Below are 14,184 nucleotides of genomic sequence, written 5' to 3' on the forward strand. Positions count from 1 at the left end.
CAATGCTTCTATGCTGCGAAGGGAAACAGAATTTGTATTCTAGCGATAGCGTAATTTCTTATAGGTAATTTTTAGGCTACTTTATTCTAATAAATTAAAATAATGCTAAGGTTATATTAGCCTGTAAAGCTGACTGCTGGTGTTCCGTGTACTGTATACATTGTTTATACCTGGTAAACTCGTTCTTTTTTATGTCTAATCTACGTAACGAAAAGTATGAAAAAGAGCTTTTATTTAAAGTAACAAAGATTTTATTGAAACTTAACAACAGTGAAACGTAGGCACAAGACATCACCAGATGCAATAATGCAACCTACATAAAGAAGATAGATCTAGCGGCAGTGGCGCAGTTTATGGAGCTTTTGCCGTGACCTTTGCGCTACCCTCTCTTTGTTGATGCCTTCTACAAAAAAAAAAGAAATCTCAAGAGAACATAGAACTTCACAACTGCTGTTAAAGCTGCTTTTTTGTGCTCTGGGCACCCTAGTTGAGGAAAGGCCAGTGTCTGAAGCTGAATTGAAAATTCAGCTAGACTCGCTTCATGTAACTTGTTTTTACTAAAAAAACACAGTAAAAGCATCTTCCATGGCTTTTACAGCGGTTGAAAAGTTTTGACTAGGATAGTCAAGGCCTCCATTGTCAAAATGGGTGGGTAGTGAGGTATGAAGCAGCGTCGGCACTAGCTCCAGCTTTACTTACGCAAAGGCAGCCTGCACACTGGGGACAAGCACTTCTGGCAATGATCCTTGGTGCAATATAACCTGCAGTATAGTATATCAAAGCACTATTGCTCTTTTTTACTGCACCCGAGAGATTGAATGACATCCTCAGCTTAATTGATACTTCCGTGATCAAGAAGGCCGTCTATCCTGTCCAGAAGGCTCCTGCCCGTTGTTGCACACAAGTCATTTGGATTCAGCAGTGCCTTGACTATGTCTGGTGGGAAGTTCCCTTCTCTGGGTGGTTTGGCTAGATTATAAAATGCCAGTAAATTGACAGTCACGAGAATCTGCGAAACTGTTGGTTGATCGTTGCACCCTGATGATTGTCTAATTATTCCAAAAAGATTTTCTAGCTTATCCTGGCTTAGCCGGGACGTTAAAGATATTTGAAGCCCACGGTAGATATCAAGTAGGACAACAGATCAAGGGTACTCTTGATGGTAACCCTTAGTCGAGAAGCTGTACTTTGTGTAAGAAAACCACCATCAGCTTGTTTTGCATGCTGCTCCCACTCTGGCAAATAATCAAGAAACCCTTTCAAAAAGTGCATGTTTGGACTGCCAGGCTTGAGCGCCTTTTCGCTTGTCCGTGATGTCATGACACGAATCAGGCGATTCATTTCTTTCACAAAATCTACAGTCGGTTGCACAGTCCTATACGAAGACTCAATGCGCTAGCTGTACACAAAAAGCCCTTTGATGACATGATCGCTGAAGAGCTGAAATGCGATGTCCACCTTCAATTTTTCGAAACAGTTCGGCTTAATGTGGGAATTTGTAATGCTCGCCATCACCTTTAGTGTAATACTTTCCCGATCTGCCTCAACAATACCACTGTGGACATGTCCAACTGGTGTCATGTACGCTTTTGCAACAAATCCACTTCTTATGTTTTTCATTAGGTGTGGAAAATCCGGCACAAAGAACAGCTGCCTCTTCGGATCGACTGGGTGCTTGGTGCTGCTCCGAACGTAGCTTGCAGAACCTTGTAAAAAAAGAAAACATGCCGAGAAGGAACAATCATTACGTTATTTTAAAATTTAAATTGTGGGGTTTTACGTACCTAAACCGCAATCCGATTATGACGCACGCGTTAGTGGGGGACAGGACTACGGATTATTTTGACCACCTAGGGAGTTTTAACGAGCACCCAATGCTCGGTACACGGGTGTTTTTGTATTTCGCCCCCATCGAAATGCGGTGGTCGCGCCAGGGATTTGATCCCGCGCTCTCGGGCTTAGCTGCGCAACACAAAAGCCACTGCGCCATCACTGCTCGTAATTACTTTATCACAAGTTGTGAAAATCGTCAACCGTGTGCTGCAGTAGCACCACGTTATAAAAAAAAACTTAGCATATTACTCTCAAATAAAATCTCACCCTGTATTCCAAACAGAAGCCACATGCTCCTATTCCAGCTGGCGCCGTCGCATGTTATGCAGTCTACAAAGAGGCCAGCTTTTTCAGCAAGGACGGCCGTTTCCACAATGATTTTCGCCAGTGTCACGGATTTTACATTGCCCTTGGAGCCAAAAACGCCAAGAATTTGAGCCCAGTTTCCTGCATGCATAAAGGTATACGTATTTTCTAAGAGCACATGCCTCACAGTTGGTTGCGAAGCAAAAAAGAAAATGAAATCAGCTTACCAGCAAATCGCTGAAACAGCACAACCACGCCGAGGTCTGCCAGCACATTCTTCTGGTCAGCAGGTGTATGATCCAAGAGGTCGACAAAGCCTTCAATGTGACCTTAATAGTAAAAGAGAAGCACTGCCGCAACATCCAGTTTTACTTTGACGTCTCTCAGAAAAGGTTATGATATATCAATCGCTGTAAAGAAGAAGTAGTTTATTGATTTGAAAATGTAGAGAGGTCGGCCGGAATATGGAGCATCTGGCCTGCTGCTCTACGTAAGGGAAGGGGAAGAGGGGAAGAAAGAGGGTCACAATGGGGGATGATAATGGGAGGAAGTAGGTGAATAGACACATTGCATAAATGTTATCACAAGCGTGAGCCCAGGCCCGTGTCGCCTAATCAATCGCTGTAAAACAATGTTAAATGACAGTCACATGAAAGGTGAGCAATTTTATAGCGACGGCAAAGCGTGAAACAACTACACGAAGTATGAAGGTTCGTAGTTTTATCGGAAGTGTAGGTTGCAGTCAACTAATTAAATTTACAAGAACGGTGTCGCGTGCGCACAGGCACTTCTTGGACGGATATCACTCGATGACCACGAACATTCACTGTCACAACTCTGGCGTGAGCACAAGCAGAGAGGGAGTGCTTCGTGCTGCCTCTCGCTTTACCACCTTTCCGGAAATTGAGATTACTTGACCTTCAACTCTAGGCGCGCAGGAGCAGAGAGCGTTTATGTAGCCACAAGTCATCTCGGCTCGCCCTTAGGCTATACACCCGCCGCATATAACCCCCAAGATAAGGCGCGCGCACATCCATGCGCACCCACGGCAGGGCTTGAGGAGCAAACGCTCCCTCGCCTGCCACCCCCGCCCCAAGGTCGCGCTTAATAACGTGATATCCAGCATTGAACGCACGGGAACATGGTGTGCTTCAAACCTTTATAATTTTCGGCTCACCCTCGCACGCACAGCATACGGCACTCGGGGTGTGATAGGAGCTTATCGCACTTTAACTTTATCCAGAACATTACAGCGGTGGCGAAAATTTACCTGGAGTATGTGGTCATATAAATAATATCGCAATAAAAAGCAACGCCTTAGGCATATTGGCTTTCGATCGTACATTTCGTTTGCGGAAAATCGAAGCGATTAACAGAACAGCATATTTTCTTCATGTACGCAGGACTTTCCAAGAATTTCTAATAAAGCTTTACTAACCGGCTGATTTTACATTTAGGTGCACGGAAAGCATCTGATCTCATCGATGACGAGGCCACCGTGTCGACTGTAAACATCCATGGTCTTCGACTTTTCAGTCAATATTGGCACTGAGGCCAAAGCCACCCTTGAAGCGCTGCAGGTAGCTTTGCAGGCATGTTCTAACAGGCATTACCATAATGGGGAAGAAGTTTGGGCGAGTTGGTAGGTCATTGTAATTTTAACTGGGATTCATAGCGCTAAAACGACACAAGGACGAGGAAGAACACGGGACGAGCGCTCGTCCCGTGTTCTTCCTCGTCCTTGTGTCGTTTTAGCGCTATGAATCCCAGTTAAAATTACCATAATGGCTTCTCTGCGGATATGTTCGTATAACTTGGGGCTGCCCATCTTCATCATCATGCATTCTACGATCCACAAATCATTGTATCGCATGCCTTATGTGACATCCGTCTTGAAGCAAGGAAACAGCTCTTGACAGCGAGTTGCTGTTTTGGAGGAAGAAATTTAATTTTACTCTCAATTGCTTCTTCGCTAACAGCCTCCTTTTGCTCTTTCATGTGTGCCAACTGTTTTCATTTTTATTTGCAGTTGCGAGTCGTTTCTTGGTTCTCGACGAATTGCGAGAAATGTTTTCTCGCAAAACCATACTTTCCTGCGCTTGCCTTTTCCCTTTTATTTTTTCTGCAGGCTCGGTTTTGAGCCTGAATTCTTTGGTACTTGCAGAAAACACAAGAATCCTCATTAGACTGCGTAGATAACTAGCATTTTTCCGCAAAAACATGCCTCGGTAGGAAGTGTGCTTCTTTGAAGCAGGCTTTAGGCCGCACCCACCGCAAAGAGCTGTTAAGGAAACGTCCTTGATCAGGGATTCGGCCTCATCGCGAGTTGTTCCCGACTTGATCGGACTTCTCCCTTCCTCCCAGGTACACCGTGGCTACCGCTGATTGTCGTTCAGGCAAAGGGTTTACGAACAATACAATTTTCTCAATGAAAAGTGTGGCGAAGTTATTCACTCCGACTTCACAATAAGCGTAAGCTACTGATTCTACTGGCAGCGATGGCACTTTCATCCAAGCGACGGGTGGCGTATTTCACTAGTGCAGGCGCTCAGCTCCATCATTTTGCGCGCTCGCTGCTTCAGAGCTACAGCGCGGAGTGCACTCTGCAGGTATATATTCTGGTGGTCACCACATCCTCCGAGGCTCTCCGATTCGGCACTCTCAACGGCTGAGCACAGCTCAGAGGCATCTGACTCGGCACGCCTGTGCCGGTTTGCTGGAAGCTCTAGATTCTGTTCGCACAGATTTCTTGTTCTTCTTTTTGCTGGCACTTTAGGCACAAGGTGCTTAGCATACTCAAGAAATATCGTGGGTATGGCGTCGGCTCTCAGGCGCGGTTTATCCCAGGGAATCTCGTGGACAACGCCGTTGACGGTGATAGAGAACGCGCGCTCGATTAAACTGCTTTCGATATGTTTTTCACAAACAACAGCAGTTGGCGTCAGCCTTTTGTCCGTTCTCCTGATCACTCTTGCCCATTCTGATAGCCGCGTGGCATCAGATGGTGCAGTGAACAAGGATACACGATCTTTGTTCGAGCGTTAACCACTTATACACAACGGCACAAAGCAGGTCCCCTCCTTGCACTGTCGCTTTGGCTTTGACATTTTTTTTCGCCGCCGCCACATAGTTGTCGTAATTACAGGCACAGGAACAACCACGTAGTCACTCTTTGAGAACAGCAAGAACAAACACGCAACACTGTAATAACACTGAAAACTTAAGCATAGAAATTGACGCAACCGCTGCAAAACTTGTGTACGAAGCAGACGACACGCCTAGTCTGCACGCACCTCTATCGCTGCGACCCCTGTCGGCCACCGTAGGCATTCATTGCAGACGGTGCCGACTGCTCCATTGCTGCTCCATTGAAAAGAGCGGGTGGTCGGCACACTAGCCAGTATATTCTAGGCACTATAGCTGGCACACATAGGGTGCATAAATAAGCTCTGCCAGTGCCCCTCTACTGAAACTCAATATGGATGCAAAGTGGGAAGTGGCCATGACGAGCTTCACTCAGGCCGAACTCTCCGTCGTTCAATCATTCAAGTTTCTTTTAAGCGAAGCTTTATTGGCTCACTTGTGTCGGGGTCGTTGTACGCAGAAAACTATCATCATCAGCATTGGCTCGAGCGTCGTCATCTTCTTCTGCAGCTGGCTGGTTGGCGCCCCTCGGGCTGCGCTCGTGCTCGTGCCCGGCACGCGCTCGTGCCACTGCTCCCGCGTTCGTCATCGTCGTCTTCTGCCACAGCTGGCTCCGTTGCCGCTCATCATTCCAGAGTAGAATTTCACTTCTCTTCTGTCGTCGTAATGGGGAGGCTGAGTTTACGGGGGTTTGAGCCATTATTGTCTTACCGTAACGGACAGATTTACTTTTAAAGCAATTTAATTTCCAAGAATAGCAAGCGGCAAGGAGCGGGCGAATGCTGCTAACTACGCCGCCGAGCAAACTGGAGACATCGAACGCAAGCGACAACAGCGACGAGCAGAGAATCGTACAACGCAACGGAAGGTCATTCAAAAATTTTCAAAAGTGAGCCTTATTAGACTCCGATAATTGTTTTCCTTCAATCACTCGATTCTTGGCCAATCCCCCATAGTGGATACGAGCCACTCTCGAAGGCAAGCAACGGAAGGAAAAGTTGCACGAAAGGGAAGGAAAAGTAGAAGGAAATGGAAGGACAAGTAGTACGAAAGGGCAGGAAAAGTAGTAGGAACGGGAAGGAAAAGTAGTAGGTCAGGTACACAGGACAAGTTTCGCTTAGACCCCCCCCCCCCCCTATTTTCTACAGGGGAAGGGCTGGCGAACTTTTAAAATCTTCAGCTGCTTCTCCATACCCGCCTTTCAATATAAGATACACTGACTGTATGTGCATTCATTGAACATAAGCGCTGCAATTGTACTACATGCAGAACGAATTAGTGCTAAAGGGATTTCTTCAATTTTTAAGTCGATTTTAATTTGAGACATTCATTTCGCTTAGATTGTGGTGGTGTTATTCGTTTTTATTTTATGTATCCACCGTCCCACAGTACACAATTGACACACTACATGCAATTGTGATGATTCTATCATGGCAGGATAATACAATGCACCCCGACCACACTCCCTTGTTTCGCCAATGCCCAAGACAAAAGAAACGACATATTAGCATCTCGCGTCTATTTCGCTAGGCAAGAAAGCGAAAGTTGTCCGTGCTGTTGGCGGCGCCTGCTCCGACAGTCTTCTAGCGCTTCCTGTGCGACTGAATTTCGTAAGGAGGGCTGAAAAATTGTGCTTGGTTGCCGGTCCTGGGATTTCAATCGACTTAAATTCGTGTATTATAAATTTTTTTACCTTCTATGCCGCTACGGTAATCTTCCGTAGGTCAAAGGTAGTTGTCTGTTGCCTTTTTATTGTTAAGCATAATTTGTTTCCTACAAGGCGATTGGCGGTGTGCTCCTGTCTCACACCATGACCACTTCAATGAAAGAATAGTTTCCATAGGGGGATTTGAACAAGGGTCCCCAGTGGATTATATGTGCATAAGGGCACAGAGAGATGCATGGAACAAATAAATGAACACCTTTCCACTCTCCTTTACTCGAGGCAGCAGCCGCTTTGACACGAACGGTGCTTACCTCCCCTAGCGTAGCAACAATTCGCTTATCAATTCGAGGTTCTTCCAGTATCCCCCATCTTGGAGACAGCGAGCGCTTTCTGGATCGGTGGTGAACTAATAGAGCTTCGGCATGGTATGCGGGAGGTCCTGGGCGGTCAACCCCGGTGCTCCGGGAAACCCACCGGTTTTCTAAGTAGAGATCTATCACGACTCAACGCTCAGTTGTTCATATGGGTTCTCATCTCGAAAGGGGGCCTTACACAGATCTGCGAAGCTCTCTGGGCTCCCTTTGTCCAACCTCAGCTTTGTCAAAATAGTCGCGGATCCGTCGCTGCTGTGGGAGGTACACTAGCTCTGCCGGCGAGGACGTGCCGGTAAACTAGGTACTAATGCGCTCCCAGCCCGGTAGCGTGTTTCTATTTGCGCCTAAGCCCAGCGCTCGACCGCTGGCGCCGCCATGCACCGCTCGCGCGTAACATGTTTCTAGGTACTTCCTTTCGCCGAGGGCGCTCGAACGCAATCATATGTTTCTCATGAATGCATGTCCTGGAACGCTAGCGTGGCTGTATGGCCTAGTGGTTACGACGCTCGTCTTGAGACCGGGGGTCTCAAAGCGAGCCAAGGCGGGTTCGATACCAAGGTGATACCAAGGCGGGTTCGAATTCCGCCTTGGTATGACGCTTTTTCTTGTCGGTTGAGCCCCGGTGCCGCGGCGGAAGCCGCGGTGCCGGGCGCCAACGCGAAGCGGCGGTCGTTGGGGTGTTGCCCAGCGTAGCAACATCCCGAATACAAAATACTGCCCCAGTCAGGTAGACCGCTCCCTCCCTGATAGTGAGATTATATTTGGATCATCAAAACAGTGATGCGTTTATTTAGCAACAACATCGATCTCTTAACAGCAGCCACATTCTTGCCTAGTCACCAACAGCCCAGCGTGTTCTCCGTTCCAACGGCGGCGGCTAGAAACATGGTACGCGCGAGTGGCGCATGGCGGCGCCAGCGGTCGAGCGCTGGGCTTGGGTGCAAATAGATGATTATTGAATGTTTTTGGCGCAAGGGCTATGTGTGGCCAAAGAGCGTCAAGGCAATGTTAATTAGTTGTTAATGAAGCATGAGCTGTGAGTTTTGAAGGGTAGATGTTACACGGCGTTGTAGAGGCCTAAAAACGTAAGAAGTGCGTAGAATATATATGCATTCAAGCTATGAGAATGACATGTGAATGAATGAATGTATGTTGTTTAATGGCGCAAAGGCCAGGTATGGCCAAAGAGCACCATGCCAGTGTTAGTAAGTTTGCAGTGAAGCAATGAGTATGATGACGTAAATGAGACGTGGCTGTAAAGGGGCCTGAAAATAGTTGCTGTAAAGTGCGTAAAATCTATAGGTAATGAGATTGTGGCAATGGCTAATGAGGTGTACTATGGTCATGGAGAATGCATTGCGAAGGAATGATAGGATTTACAAAGTATGACAGATGCAAGAATTGCCCAGAAGCACAAGTGCCCGAACAGAGTCCTTGAAACACAAGGGCCGGGAGGAATGTGGTATGAAAAACTATCACAGCGGCATCATATGAAGAGAGGATGCGCTACGAACTTATTGGGCTAATAACATGTAGTGCAACATCATTCAAAAATTCGAGTACTGCTTGGGCATTAAAAAGCGGTTCTTCACCAATCAACATCATGGGATGAAGAAAGATAGCGGTATGCTACAGGATGTTTTCTTCTCTCCGTTCCGGCTTCCCGGCTCTCCACGAGGACGTTGGAGGACGGTCAGCTTCTCACCACATCTACCACAGGTTGGTGGTTCATCGCCAGTCAGTAGAAAACTGTGGGTGCCTGCCATATGTGTGTCCTGTTCTGAGACGACAGAATAGGACATCCGATCGCCGGGTTTTCGTTACGGAGGACCAGTAACCTAACTGTGGCTTAATCAAATGAAGCTTATTATTTGTTTCTGCGTCCCACAAGCGTTGCCAGTGGCTTCGCAGTTTCTTTCGCAGGAAAGGTTTCAAATCTGTTGCAGGAACAGCAGCTGTAGGGTTAATTAACAGCGAGTGATAAGACTGATGTGGCCATTTGGTCGGCAAGAACATTACCCTCGGTGCTTCTATGCCCAGGCACCCAGCATATAATGACATGCTGGTTAGATGCATATGGTCTACAAAGAACCGAATAGAGCTGAATGAGTACAGGGTTTTTCTGTTTACAGGGTGACTTCAACGCTTTTACGACGCTTTGGGAGTCTGTAAATATAATTGTTTTTTGAAGTTTTGATTTCTTTATATGCTTTACAGCTGACAATAGTGCGTATGCCTCAGCTGTAAAGATACTTGTTTCTGGGTGGAGTACGCCGGATTCCGAGAAGGACGGACCGACGGCTGCATAAGATACTCCGGCATGTGATTCAGAAGCGTCTGTGTAAAATTCTGTGCACGAGTACGTGGACTGTAATTCTAGGAAATGCATTCGGATTTCGACCTCTGAAGCGTGCTTTGTAACTTCTACGAAGGATATATGACATTCGACTACCTGCCACTCCCAAGCTGCTAACAGCTTGGCTGGAGGCATTAAGCGATGTTCGAGGAGTGGGACATCCATTTCTTCGCTAAGCTCCCTGACACGCAGTGAGAAAGGCTGTCTTACAGAGGGACGATTACGAAAAAGTGTAGCACACGTCATATCGTTAATGGTATTAGAACACGGATACTGATGAAAATATGTGAGGCTGGTGTATGTTCTCTGCAGATGGAGTGACCACTCATTTAATTCGACATATAAACTTTCAATAGGGCTTGATCTAAAACCCTCAGCGGCCAGGCGGATACCCAGATGGTGGACGGGATCCAGCATCTTCAGCGCACTAAGGGCCACAGAGTGATAAACCAGGCTACAATAGTCCAATCGTGATGAAATGAGACTCTTGTAAAGGTTCAGTAAACACTTCCTGTCACTGCCCCATGTTGTATGAGATAAAATTTTTAGTAAGTGAATTGTTTTTAGGCATTTCACCTTGCGATATTTTATGTGTGGAATAAAAGTAAGTTGAGAGTCAAATACAATGCCTAAAAATTTGTGCTCTTTTTTCACAGGTATGTGTTGCCCATACAGTTCTACACAAGGATCTGGAACCAGGGTTCTCTTTCTTGTAAAAAGAACACAAGAACTTTTGTACGGGGTTCACTTTGAATCCGTTTGCATCTGCCCACTTGGATACTTTGTTTAGGCCCTGTTGTACTTGCCTCTCACACACTGTAAGGTTGCAGGATTTGAAACCTATTTGTATGTCGTCTACGTAGACGGAATAAAAAAATAACTGATGGTAAAGAAGCACGAAGCGTGTTCATCTTCACGATAAACAGTGTTTAGCTGAACACACCTCCTTTGCGTACACCAGTTTCCTGTATAAATTGACGCGACAATACATTGCCGATTTTCACGCGGGAGGTACGTTTAGACAAATAGCTTTCTATTATGTTTAGCATATTTCCACGGATGCCCATTCCCGACAAGTCTCGCAAAATTCCGTAACGCCAAGTTGTGTCATACGCCTTTGGCATATCGAGGAATATCGACAAGAAAAACTGTTTATTTACAAATGCGTCACGGATATGTCCTTCAATGCGCACAAGATGATCAGTTGAGGACCGCCCTTCTCTGAAGCCACACTGATAGGGATCAAGCATATTGTTCCGTGCAAGGAAATGTTAGGTCGGCGATTAATCATTGTTTGCAAAAAGCGTACAAAGGCAACATTTGAGAGCTATCGAGCGGTAACTCGCCGCCGAGGAAGGGTCTTTACCCAGCTTCAAAACTGGAATAGCCATAGGCGGAATGTTTTCATTTTAACGGGGGGGGGGGGGGGGGGGGCTGGGGGCCCGACTAGCTTTCCGAAACCTACCCATATATATATATATATATATATATATATATATATATATATATATATATATATATATACTACCAGCTACCCAGCTATATATATATATATATATACCCTCTGCTAACAATTTCCTATTTCTAGCTTTATGGCGAAAGCAATTAAATCGACTCTTCAGGCAAATTGTCGTGGTTGTCGTCGCCGTGATGTTCCGCATTAAATCCAAAAGCCATATGCATGAGTGGCCCATACCCTGTGGGTGCGGGAAAAATCACGTAACAGTGAGCCGCAAAGGTTGGCGGCTTGATTGGCATTATTTCCCACGCGCTGAATATTCGGGTTAGTTGTAGGTCACGTAATCAAACGCGAATGGGAAAGAGATCGCGCGTCTTCTTCTCTAGCCCTGCCGTAGCTGTGAATATAGCCCTGCCGTAGCTGACGCTTATGGGGCCCGCGTGCTATATCTAATTGTTGGTAATCATTGGTGGGTGCAATGATAAAGGGCGATCAGGGATGGCTGCTAATTTTATGCGTGCTGTCTTCCTTGCTGGGCTGTCTTTCTGCGCCCCTAGTATTGCAGAGTTAAGAGACACAGGTCATCGCAGATCACTCACAGAGGCCGTAAGTAGTGGACATAAAAATTGCCAGATTATGATGATGAATCTAATTTTCAGAGTTGCGATGAATCGCGCGGCTGTACGACCCGTTCGCCTCTGCTGCCGGCGTTCTTCACAATGCTTGCGTTGTGAAAGCGAGTGCTCGAGGTCATCCAGTGAGGTATTTACAGGTTTACATGGTCCGTGCTTACTATGTCCACTATGTCCACTATGCTTACTATTTTATTTTTAGGTGAATGTTTACTCCAATTTATATGGCCACTATAACTCGTGTAAGGCCCACACTTTTCTGTCGCGATTTTGACGAGCCTTTCATGGGACTGGGCCATTTGACCAAGTTTTTCCAACTACGAGTATGAAATCACGAGCGCTCGAGCTGTGGTTCGGATCGGCGGCTGCATCGGCTCCTGATTTTTCTCTTAAAAGGTGAGGTTTTTCCCATTCGGCCCTCGGAATTTCTTATCGGGGTTGTTTTTTAACGTGCCCGGGCTTGATTCGACGCGAAATAGGGGTTTTTCTGGCGATTTTTCGCCGTTTTTCGCCATAGCCTGCCGTCGGCCGGCATCCTGCTGATAGACATGGCCGCTGCCTGTGTGCGCAGCCATGTCTGAGACGAGGGATGAGCAGGCCGCCCTGCCGTCCGGGCCCGACCCTCCCGATGGTGTTCGGTCGCCGCGCTCGGACGGTTCGAGCGATTCTGTATTTTCTGCGGATGGGGACGCGATTCTTCGTGGTGCGGAGTTGCCGGGGGGGGGGGGGGAGCAGGGTCCGCCGGCCGGGGAGGTACCCACTACAGTCATTTTACCGCCTGCTGACACGGTCCACAGCCCCCCGCCCTCGATTTGCGGCACTTCTGTGTCCACTGTTCAGCCGGGTTCGGATCAGGTAATCACTGCCGCTATGCGTCGTATTGCTGAGAAGCAGCAACAAATAATGGACCTGCTTTTTCATCCCAACAGTAAAATTCCTAATAGCCAGCGGTCCCAGATTATTTCCTGGCTCTCAGAGATTGTGCAGGAGTGTTCCGACGTGCGTGCGATTGCCGCGCACCAGTCGGGTCGCGTCGATGAGTTGCGCGACCAGCTCCGACTGGAGAGGCGCCCGGCCAGTGGCGCTTTGCTGACCGCTGCACAAACAGCCTGCCCCATTAGGACGTACGCGGCTGCTGCTCGCCTTGGCATGCATATGCCGCCGCCATCGACGATCCCGCCGCCAACACCTGCGGCTCCTGGAGACGTCCCTCACACGATCCCGGACTTGGCTGTTCCGCCTCCTCGAGATTTTGCTCCCAGGCGAGACCATGATTTCATTATGTTTCTGACGCCTATTGCTCCGTCCGCCGCGCCCGCGCGCGACGTCGCGGCACTGCTTAAGCAAAACATCGACTTGGTTGCCGAGGGCGTCGGGGACATTCGTCCGCGCCACACTCGTTTCGGCTTGACGGTCTTCTCAAATGAGAAAGAGTCTTTCGACCGCCTCAAGAGCGCGATAGAGCGCAATTCAGTCACCTGCACCACTTTATCAATTAAGGTAGCCGAAAAAAGGCACCCCCATGTCAGGCTATCAGGGGTTGATCCTGATATTGGTGCTCATGGCCTGATTGCCGCGATCAATGCACGGAACCCGTCCCTCCAACTTAGCCCTGACACGTGTAAAGTGCGGGTCTCTTTTCGGGAAAGATCCGGCAATTACACTCACGTCCTTGAAGTGGACGCGGCCGCTTTCCGCTCGCTTATGGCGTGCGGCAGGTTATTGATCGGCTGGACCTCTGTTGCGGTGCGCGAGGATGTTCACATCCCGTCATGCACGTACTGCGCCACTTATGGGCACTCGAAGCGTGGGTGCCCACACAGAATGGACCCCTCAAAGGCACGCTGTACAAAATGTGCCGGCGCACACCTAGCGGAGGAGTGCTCCATTCGTGTGGGAGATGCGGCGGTGTCTTGTGCGGAGTGCCGGCGGGCGGAGCGAGAGTCGTTGCATCCGTTGGGAGACGCGCGGTGTCCCATTTTACAGGAGCGTGTTGCGCGGATGCGTTTGCGCACTAACTATGGCTGATGCGACTCATATACCCTCTCTTGGTACCTGGGGGGTCGCGCAGCTGCCTTCGACAGTCGTGTTAACGGGTGGCTTTTGGATATGCCCGGTCGATCCGTTTTGGCCCCTTTGTCTTTCGGCAACGTTTGCTGGCAGCTGCGCGGCCCCTTTCCCTCTCCGGCGGGCGGGCGTGCCCCCCTGGCCTTCTCCGCCCTTATATGTCTCCTTTTATTTTCATATGTCATTCTCTTCTCTTCCTTCTTACTTACATCATCTTTTCCCTTTATTTTCCCTTCTCCTTTTTCTTTTTTTGCATTTATTCTTTCAATCCTCCCCAGTTACCCTCTTCTCGGGGCAATTCAATACTATTGTGCTCTCTTCCCCTTTTTTCTCTCACGCACTCCATT

General features: G+C 47.9%; 1 pseudogene; it reads right to left on the reverse strand.

Moving 5' to 3' along the window:
- Window positions 1-332: 332 nt before the first annotated feature.
- The window catches only part of LOC125944876 (uncharacterized), a 39,429-nt pseudogene continuing 25,577 nt past the window's right edge, over window positions 333-14,184 (reverse strand).

Source organism: Dermacentor silvarum, chromosome 4, assembly GCF_013339745.2.
Source record: "Dermacentor silvarum isolate Dsil-2018 chromosome 4, BIME_Dsil_1.4, whole genome shotgun sequence".
Taxonomy (NCBI): domain Eukaryota; kingdom Metazoa; phylum Arthropoda; class Arachnida; order Ixodida; family Ixodidae; genus Dermacentor; species Dermacentor silvarum.